The 10,602-nt window shown below is 38.1% G+C and overlaps 2 non-coding genes across 2 annotated transcripts; both read right to left on the minus strand.

The window, feature by feature from the left end:
* Positions 1-6,101: 6,101 nt before the first annotated feature.
* On the minus strand, positions 6,102-6,174 carry TRNAY-GUA (transfer RNA tyrosine (anticodon GUA)). The gene has a single exon. It is a non-coding gene; the product is annotated as a tRNA-Tyr (tRNA).
* Positions 6,175-7,845: 1,671 nt separating this feature from the next.
* On the minus strand, positions 7,846-7,918 carry TRNAF-GAA (transfer RNA phenylalanine (anticodon GAA)). Its single transcript has one exon. It is a non-coding gene; the product is annotated as a tRNA-Phe (tRNA).
* Positions 7,919-10,602: the final 2,684 nt, after the last annotated feature.

Below are 10,602 nucleotides of genomic sequence, written 5' to 3' on the forward strand. Positions count from 1 at the left end.
TAGGAAAGCAATGTCATCTGACTACTGACATCTATGTTCAAGGGGAAGTGGAATGTGATGCAGACAAGAGTTTACTTTACAAAAAAGGACGAAATGGGAAACATTCATAGTCAAACCTGAAGGCAAGATAGGTGGAAGAAAGTTTAAAAGAAGGACAGAAAGCAAAGTCTATGTTGAATTGATCATTTTGTAGATCAGTTGATAAAAATGTTGATAGAGAAAAAAGTACTACAGCTGATTCCAAGACCTATTTTGTTAGATGCAAGGAACCTCTCAACTGTGCCGAAACCCGGGATTGAAACAGGGACCTTTAGATCTTCAGTCTAACGCTCTCCCAACTAAGCTATTTCGGCCTTCTGATAGGTGGGGTCTTCATACTTTAATTTGAACCATTTAACAAAATAGATGCAGGACCTGGATTTTTAACCTCATATGGTAGAGATATGTTTTAAGGAGTCCTGTATCATTCCCCAGTTAACTGGTGCAATGGGTAAATAGCATTTTTGGGATCCAGGTTAGGTAGTTGTTTTTTTTAACTCTGAATGGACTAGCACTATATTACCCAGATATATTTGGCATGAGTAGGTAAGCAATGTCATCTGACTACTGACATCTGTGTTCAAGGGGAAGTGGAATGTGATGCAGACAAGAGTTTACTTTACAAAGAAGGACGAAATGGGAAACATTCATAGTCAAACCTGAAGGCAAGATAGGTGGAAGAAAGTTAAAAAGGAGGACAGAAAGCAAAGTCTATGTTGAATTGATCATTTTGTAGATCAGTTGATAAAAATGTTGATAGAGAAAAAAGTACTACAGCTGATTCCAAGACCTATTTTGTTAGAAGCAAGGAACCTCTCAACTGTGCCGAAACCCGGGATTGAACCAGTGACCTTAAGATCTTCAGTTTAACGCTCTCCCAACTGAGCTATTTCGGCCTGCTTATAGCTGTCGTCTTCATACTTTAATTTAAACCATTTAACAAAATAGATGCAGGACCTGGATTTTTAACCTCATATGGTAGAGATATGTTTTAAGGAGTCCTGTATCATTCCACAATTAACTGGTGCAATGGGTAAATAGCATTTTTGGGATCCAGGTTAGGTAGTTGTTTTTTTTAACTCTGAATGGACTAGCAATATATTACCCAGATATATTTGGCATGAGTAGGTAAGCAATGTCATCTGACTACTGACATCTGTGTTCAAGGGGAAGTTGAAGTTAATGCAGACAAGAGTTTACTCTACAAAAAAGCATGTAATGGAAAATATTCATTGTCAAACCTGAAGGTAAGAGAGGTGGAAGCAAGTTTAGAAGGAGGACATAAAGCAAAGTCTATGTTAAATTGATTGTGTTGTAGATCAGTTGGAAAAAAATTGATGAATAGAGATAAAGTACTACAGCTGATTCCAAGACCTATTTTGTTAGAAGCAAGGAACCTCCCAACATACCGAAACCCGGGATTGAACCAGGGACCTTTAGATTTTCAGTCTAACACTCTCCCAACTGAGCTATTTCGACCTTCTGATAGCTGGGGTCTTCATACTTTAATTTGAACCATTTAACAAAATAGATGCAGGACCTGGATTTTTAATCTCATATGGTAGAGATATGTTTGAAGGAGTCCTGTATCATTCCCCAGTTAACTGGTGCAATGGGTAAATAAAATTTTTGGGATCCAGGTTAGGTAGTTATTTTTTTAACTCTGAATGGACTAGCACTATATTACCCAGATATATTTGGCATGAGTAGGTAAGCAATGTCATCTGACTACTGACATCTGTGTTCAAGGGGGAGTGGAATGTGATGCAGACAAGAGTTTACTTTACAAAAAAGGACGAAATGGGAAACATTCATAGTCAAACCTGAAGGCAAGATAGGTGGAAGAAAGTTTAAAAGGAGGACAGAAAGCAAAGTCTATGTTGAATTGATCATTTTGTAAATCAGTTGATAAAAATGTTGATAGAGAAAAAAGTACCACAGCTGATTCCAAGACTTATTTTGTGAGAAGCAAGGAACCTCTCAACAGTGCCAAAACACAGGTTTGAACCTGGGACCTTTAGATCTTCAGTCTAACGCTCTCCCAACTGAGCTATTTCGGCTTCCTACTAGCTGTAGTCTTCATACTTTGATTTGAACTATTTAACAAAATAGATGCATGACCTGGATATTTGACCTTATATGTTAGAGATATGTTTTAAGGAGTCCTGTATCATTCAGCAGTTAACTGGTGCAATGGGTAAATAATATTTTTGGGATCCAGGTTAGGTCATTTTTTTTTTTAACTCCGAATGGACTAGCACTATATTACCCAGACGTATTTTGCCTGAGTAGGTAAGCAATGTCATCTGACCACTGACATCTGTGTTCAAGGGGAAGTGGAAGGTAATGCAGACAAGAGTTTACTTTACAAAAAAGCATGAAATGGGAAATATTGATTGTCAAACCTGAAGGTAAGAGAGGTGGAAGCAAGTTTAGAAGGAGGACATAAAGCAAAGTCTATGTTAAATTGATTGTGTTGTAGATAAGTTGGAAAAAATGTGATGAATAGAGAAAAAGTACTACAGCTGATTCCAAGACCTATTTTGTTAGAAGCAAGGAACCTCTCAACTGTGCCGAAACCCGAGATTGAACCAGGGACCTTTAGATCTTCAGTCTAACGCTCTCCCAACTGAGCTATATCTGCCTTCTGATAGCTGGGGTCTTCATACTTTAATTTGAACCATTTAACAAAATAGATGCAGGACCTGGATTTTTAACCTCATGTGGTAGAGATATGTTTTAAGGAGTCCTTTATCATTCCCCAGTTAACTGGTGCAATGGGTAAATAGCATTTTTGGGATCCAGGTTAGATAGTTGTTTTTTCAACTCTGAATGGACTAGCACTATATTACCCAGACGTATTTGGCATGAGTAGGTAAGCAATGTCATCTGACTACTGACATCTGTGTTCAAGGAGAAGTGGAAGGTAATGCAGACAAGAGTTTACTTTACAAAAAAAGCATGAAATGGGAAATATTCATTGTCAAACCTGAAGGTAAGAGAGGTGGAAGGAAGTTTAGAAGGAGGACATAAAGCAAAGTCTATGTTAAATTGATTGTGTTGTAGATCAGTTGGAAAACATTTGATGAATAGAGAAAAAGTACTACAGCTGATTCTAAGACCTATTTTGTTAGAAGCAAGGAACCTCTCAACTGTGCTGAAACCCGGGATTGAACCAGGGACCTTTAGATCTTCAGTCTAACGCTCTCCCAACTGAGCTATTTCGGCCTTCTGATAGCTGGGGTCTTCATACTTTAATTTGAACCATTTAACAATATAGATGCAGGACCTGGATTTTTAACCTCATATGGTAGAGATATGTTTTAAGGAGTCCTGTATCAATACGCAGTTAACTGGTACAATGGGTAAATAGCATTTTTGGGATCCAGGTTAGGTATTTGTTTTTCTTAACTCTGAATGGACTAGCACTATATTACCCAGATATATTTGGCATGAGTAGGTAAGCAATGTCATCTGACTAATGACATCTGTGTTCAAGGGGAAGTGGAATGTGATGCAGACAAGAGTTTACTTTACAAAAAAGGACGAAAAGGGAAACATTCATAGTCAAACCTGAAGGCAAGATAGGTGGAAGAAAGGTTAAAAGGAGGACAGAAAGCAAAGTCTATGTTGAATTGATCATTTTGTAGATCAGTTGATAAAAATGTTGATAGAGAAAAAAGTACTACAGCTGATTCCAAGACCTATTTTGTTAGAAGCAAGGAACCTCTCAACTGTGCCGAAACCCGGGATCGAACCAGGGACCTTTAGATCTTCAGTCTAACGCTCTCCCAACTGAACTATTTTGGCCTATTTATATCTGTGGTCTTCATACTTTAATTTAAACCATTTAACAAAATAGATGCAGGACCTGGATTTTTAACCTCATATGGTAGAGATATGTTTTAAGGAGTCCTGTATCATTCCGCAATTAACTGTTGCAATGGGTAAATAGCATTTTTGGGATCCAAGTTAGGTAGTTGTTTTTTTAACTCTGAATGGACTAGCACTATATTACCCAGATATATTTGGCATGAGTAGGTAAGCAATGTCATCTGACTACTGACATCTGTGTTCAAGGGGAAGTGGAAGGGAATGCAGACAAGAGTTTACTTTACAAAAAAGCATGAAATGGGAAATATTCATTGTCAAACCTGAAGGTAAGAGAGGTGGAAGCAAGTTTAGAAGGAGGACATAAAGCAAAGTCTATGTTAAATTGCTTGTGTTGTAGATCAGTTGGAAAAAATGTGATGAATAGAGAGAAAGTACTACAGCTGATTCTAAGATCTATTTTGTTAGAAGCAAGGAACCTCTCAACTTTGCCGAAAACCAGGATTGAACCAGGGACCTTTAGATCTTCAGTCTAACGCTCTCCCAACTGAGCTATTTCGGCATCCTGATAGCTGGGGTCTTCATACTTTAATTTGAACCATTTAACAAAATAGATGCAGGACCTGGATTTTTAACCTCATATGGTAGAGATATGTTTTAAGGAGTCCTGTATCATTCAGCAGTTAACTGGTGCAATGGGTAAATAATATTTTTGGGATCCAGGTTAGGTCATTTTTTTTTTAAACCGAATGGACTAGCACTATATTACCCAGACGTATTTTGCCTGAGTAGGTAAGCAATGTCATCTGACCACTGACATCTGTGTTCAAGGGGAAGTGGAAGGTAATGCAGACAAGAGTTTACTTTACAAAAAAGCATGAAACGGGAAATATTCATTGTCAAACCTGAAGGTAAGAGAGGTGGAAGCAAGTTTAGAAGGAGGACAAAAAGCAAAGTCTATGTTAAATTGATTGTGTTGTAGATCAGTTGGAAAACATTTGATGAATAGAGAAAAAGTACTACAGCTGATTCCAAGACCTATTTTGTTAGAAGCAAAGAACCTCTCAACTGTGCCGAAACCCAGGATTGAACCATGGACCTTTAGATCTTCAGTCTGACGCTCTCCCAACTGAGCTATTTCGGCCTGCTTACAGCTGTGGTCTTCATACTTTAATTTAAACCATTTAACAAAATAGATGCAGGACCTGGATTTTTAACCTCATATGGTAGAGATATGTTTTAAGGAGTCCTGTATCATTCCGCAATTAACTGGTGCAATGGGTAAATAGCATTTTTTGGATCCAGGTTAGGTAGTTGTTTTTTTAACTGTGAATGGACTAGCACTATATTACCCAGATATATTTGGCATGAGTAGGTAAGCAATGTCATCTGACTACTGACATCTGTGTTCAAGGGGAAGTGGAAGGTAATGCAGACAAGAGTTTACTTTACAAAAAAGCATGAAATGGGAAATATTCATTGTCAAACCTGAAGGTAAGAGAGGTGGAAGCAAGTTTAGAAGGAGGACATAAAGCAAAGTCTATGTTAAATTGATTGTGTTGTAGATCAGTTGGAAAAAATTTGATGAATAGAGAAAAAGTACTACAGCTGATTCCAAGACCTATTTTGTTAGAAGCAAGGAACCTCTCAACTGTGCCAAAACCCGGGATTGAACCAGGGATCTTTAGATCTTCAGTCTAACTCTCTCCCAACTGAGTTATTTCAGCCTTCTGATAGCTGGGGTCTTCATACTTTAATTTGAACCATTTAACAAAATAGATGCAGGACCTGGATTTTTAACCTCATATGATAGAGATATGTTTTAAGGAGTCCTGTATCATTCCCCAGTTAACTGGTGCAATGGGTAAATAGCATTTTTGGGATCCAGGTTAGGTAGTTGTTTTTTTAACTCTGAATGGACTAGCATACACCCAGATATATTTGGCATGAGTAGGTAAGCAATGTCATCTGACTACTGACATCTGTGTTCAAGGGGAAGTGGAATGTGATGCAGACAAGAGTTTACTTTACAATAAAGGATGAAATGGGAAACATTCATAGTCAAACCTAAAGGCAAGATAGGTGGAAGACAGTTTAAAAGGAGGACAGAAAGCAAAGTCTATGTTGAATTGATCATTTTGTGGATCAGTTGATAAAAATGTTGATAGAGAAAAAAGTACTACAGCTGATTCCAAGACTTATTTTGTGAGAAGCAAGGAACCTCTCAACAGTGCCGAAACCCGGGATTAAACCAGGGACCTTTAGATCTACAGTCTAACGCTCTACCAACTGAGCTATTTCTGCCTCCTGCTAGCTGTAGACTTCATACTTTGATTTGAACCATTTAACAAAATAGATGCATGACCTGGATATTTGACCTTATAGGTTAGAGATATGTTTTAAGGAGTCCTGTATCATTCAGCAGTTAACTGGTGCAATGGGTAAATACTATTTTTGGGATCCAGGTTAGGTCATTTTTTTTTAACTCCGTATGGACTAGCACTATATTACCCAGACGTATTTTGCCTGAGTAGGTAAGCAATGTCATCTGACCACTGACATCTGTGTTCAAGGGGAAGTGGAAGGTAATGCAGACCAGAGTTTACATTACAAAAAAGCATGACATGGGAAACATTCATAGTCAAACCTGAAGGCAAGAGAGGTGGAAGCAAGTCTAGAAGGAGGACAGAAAGCAAAGTCTATGTTAAATTGATTGTGTTGTAGATCAGTTAGAAAAAAATTGATGCATAGAGAAAAAGTACTACAGCTGATTCCAAGACCTATTTTGTTAGAAGCAAGGAACCTCTCAACTGTGCTGAAACCCGGGATTGAACCAGGGACCTTTAGATCTTCAGTCTAAGGCTCTCCCAACTGAGCTATTTCTGCCTTCTGATATCTGGGGTCTTCATACTTTAATTTGAACCATTTAACAAAATAGATGCAGGACCTGGATTTTTAACCTCATATGGTAGAGATATGTTTTAAGGAGTCCTGTATCATTCCCCAGTTAACTGGTGCAATTGGTAAATAGCATTTTTGGGATCCAGGTTAGGTAGTTGTTTTTTTAACTCTGAATGGACTAGAACTATATTACCCAGATATATTTGGCATGAGTAGGTAAGCAATGTCATCTGACTACTGACATCTGTGTTCAAGCGGAAGTGGAATGTGATGCAGACAAGAGTTTACTTTACAAAAAAGGACAAAATGGGAAACATTCATAGTCAAACCTGAAGGCAAGATAGGTGGAAGAAAGTTTAAAAGGAGGACAGAAAGCAAAGTCTATCTTGAATTGATCATTTTGTAGATCAGTTGATAAAAATGTTGATAGAGAAAAAAGTACTACAGCTGATTCCAAGACCTATTTTGTTAGAAGCAAGGAACCTCTCAACTGTGCCGAAACCCGGGATTGAAACAGGGACCTTTAGATCTTCAGTCTAACGCTCTCCCAACTGAGCTATTTCGGCCTGCTTATAGCTGTGGTCTTCATACTTTAATTTAAACCATTTAACAAAATAGATGCAGGACCTGGATTTTTAACCTCATATGGTAGAGATATGTTTTAAGGAGTCCTGTATCATTCCGCAATTAACTGGTGCAATGGGTAAATAGCATTTTGGGGATCCAGGTTAGGTAGTTGTTTTTTTAACTCTGAATGGACTAGCACTATATTACCCAGATATATTTGGCATGAGTAGGTAAGCAATGTCATCTGACTACTGACATCTGTGTTCAAGGGGAAGTGGAATGTGATGCAGACAAGAGTTTACTTTACAAAAAAGGACGAAATGGGAAACATTCATAGTAAAACCTGAAGGCAAGATAGGTGGAAGAAAGTTTAAAAGGAGGACGGAAAGCAAAGTCTATGTTGAATTGATCATTTTGTAGATCAGTTGATAAAAATGTTGATAGAGAAAAAAGTACTACAGCTGATTCCAAGACTTATTTTGTGAGAAGCAAGGAACCTCTCAACAGTGCCGAAACCCGGGTTTGAACCAGGGACCTTTAGATCTTCAGTCTAACGCTCTCCCAACTGAGCTATTTCGGCCTCCTGCTAGCTGTAGTCTTCATACTTTGATTTGAACCATTTAACAAAATATATGCATGACCTGGATATTTGACCTTATAGGTTAGAGATATGTTTTAAGGAGTCCTGTATCATTCAGCAGTTAACTGGTGCAATGGGTAAATACTATTTTTGGGATCCAGTTAGGTCATTTTTTTTTAACTCCGAATGGACTAGCACTATATTACCCAGACGTATTTTGCCTGAGTAGGTAAGCAATGTCATCTGACCACTGACATCTGTGTTCAAGGGGAAGTGGAAGGTAATGCAGACCAGAGTTTACTTTACAAAAAAGCATGACATGGGAAACATTCATAGTAAAACCTGAAGGCAAGAGAGGTGGAAGCAAGTCTAGAAGGAGGACAGAAAGCAAAGTCTATGTTAAATTGATTGTGTTGTAGATCAGTTGGAAAAAATTTGATGAATACAGTAAAAGGACTACAGCTGATTCCAAGACGTATTTTGTTAGAAGCAAAGAACCTCTCAACAGTGCCGAAACCCGGGATTGAACCAGGGACCTTTAGATCTTCAGTCTAACACTCTCCCAAATGAGCTATTTCGGCCTGCTGATATCTGTGGTCTTCATACTTTAATTTGAACCATTTAACAAAATAGATGCAAGACCTGGATTTTTAACCTCATATGGTAGAGATATGTTTTAAGGAGTCCTGTATCATTCCCCAGTTAACTGGTGCAATGGGTAAACAGCATTTTTGGGATCCAGGTTAGGTAGTTGTTTTTTTAACTCTGAATGGGCTAGCACTATATTACCCAGATATATTATGCATGAGTAGGTAAGCAATGTCAGCTGACTACTGACATCTGTGTTCAAGGGGAAGTGGAAGGTAATGCAGACCAGAGTTTACTTTACAAAAAAGCATGACATGGGAAACATTCATAGTAAAACCTGAAGGCAAGAGAGGTGGAAGCAAGTCTAGAAGGAGGACAGAAAGCAAAGTCTATGTTAAATTGATTGTGTTGTAGATCAGTTGGAAAAAATTTGATGAATACAGAAAAAGTACTACAGCTGATTCCAAGACCTATTTTGTTAGAAGCAAGGAACCTCTCGACTGTGCCGAAACCCGGGATTGAACCAGGGACCTTTAGATCTTCAGTCTAACGTTCTCCCAACTGAGCTATTTCGGCCTTCTGATAGCTGGGGTCTTCATACTTTAATTTGAACCATTTAACAAAATAGATGCAGGACCTGGATTTTTAACCTCATATGGTAGAGATATGTTTTAAGGAATCCTGTATCATTCCCCAGTTAACTGGTGCAATGGGTAAATAGCATTTTTGGGATCCAGGTTAGGTAGTTGTTTTTTTAACTCTGAATGGACTAGCACTATATTACCCAGATATATTTGGCATGAGTAGGTAAGCAATGTCATCTGACTACTGACATTTGTGTTCAAGGGGAAGTGGAATGTGATGCAGACAAGAGTTTACTTTACAAAAAAGGACGAAATGGGAAACATTCATAGTCAAACCTGAAGGCAAGATAGGTGGAAGAAAGTTTAAAAGGAGGACAGAAAGCAAAGTCTATGTTGAATTGATCATTTTGTAGATCAGTTGATAAAAATGTTGATAGAGAAAAAAGTACTACAGCTGATTCCAAGACCTATTTTGTTAGAAGCAAGGAACCTCTCAACTGTGCCGAAACCCGGGATTGAACCAGGAACCTTTAGATCTTCAGTCTAACGCTCTCCCAACTTAGCTTTTCGGCCTGCTTATAGCTGTGGTCTTCATACTTTAATTTAAACTATTTAACAAAATAGATGCAGGACCTGGATTTTTAACCTCATATGGTAGAGATATGTTTTAAGGAGTCCTATATCATTCCGCAATTAACTGGTGCAATGGGTAAATAGCATTTTTGGGATCCAGGTTAGGTAGTTGTTTTTTTAACTCTGAATGGACTAGCACTATATTACCCAGATATATTTGGCATGAGTAGGTAAGCAATGTCATCTGACTACTGACATCTGTGTTCAAGGGGAAGTGGAAGGTAATGCAGACAAGAGTTTACTTTACAAAAAAGCATGAAATGGGAAATATTCATTGTCAAACCTGAAGGTAAGAGAGGTGGAAAAAGTTTAAAAGGAGGACAGAAAGCAAAGTCTATGTTGAATTGATCATTTTGTAGATCAGTTGATAAAAATGTTAATAGAGAAAAAAGTACTACAGCTGATTCCAAGACCTATTTTGTTAGAAGCAAGGAACCTCTCAACTGTGCCGAAACCCAGGATTGAACCAGGGACCTTTAGATCTTCAGTCTAACACTCTCCCAACTGAGATATTGCGGCCTGCTTATAGCTGTGGTCTTCATACTTTAATTTAAACCATTTAACAAAATAGATGCAGGACCTGGATTTTTAACCTCATATGGTAGAGATATGTTTTAAGGAGTCCTGTATCATTCCGCAATTAACTGGTGCAATGGGCAAATAGCATTTTTGGGATCCAGGTTAGGTAGTTGTTTTTTTAACTCTGAATGGACTAGCACTATATTACCCAGATATATTTGGCATGAGCAGGTAAGCAATGTCATCTGACTACTGACATCTGTGTTCAAGGTGAAGTGGAAGGTAAGGCAGACAAGAGTTTACTTTACAAAAAAGCATGAAATGGGAAATATTCATTGTCAAACCTGAAGGTAAGAGAGG

Source organism: Lissotriton vulgaris, chromosome 8, assembly GCF_964263255.1.
Source record: "Lissotriton vulgaris chromosome 8, aLisVul1.2, whole genome shotgun sequence".
NCBI classification, from domain to species: Eukaryota; Metazoa; Chordata; class Amphibia; order Caudata; family Salamandridae; genus Lissotriton; species Lissotriton vulgaris.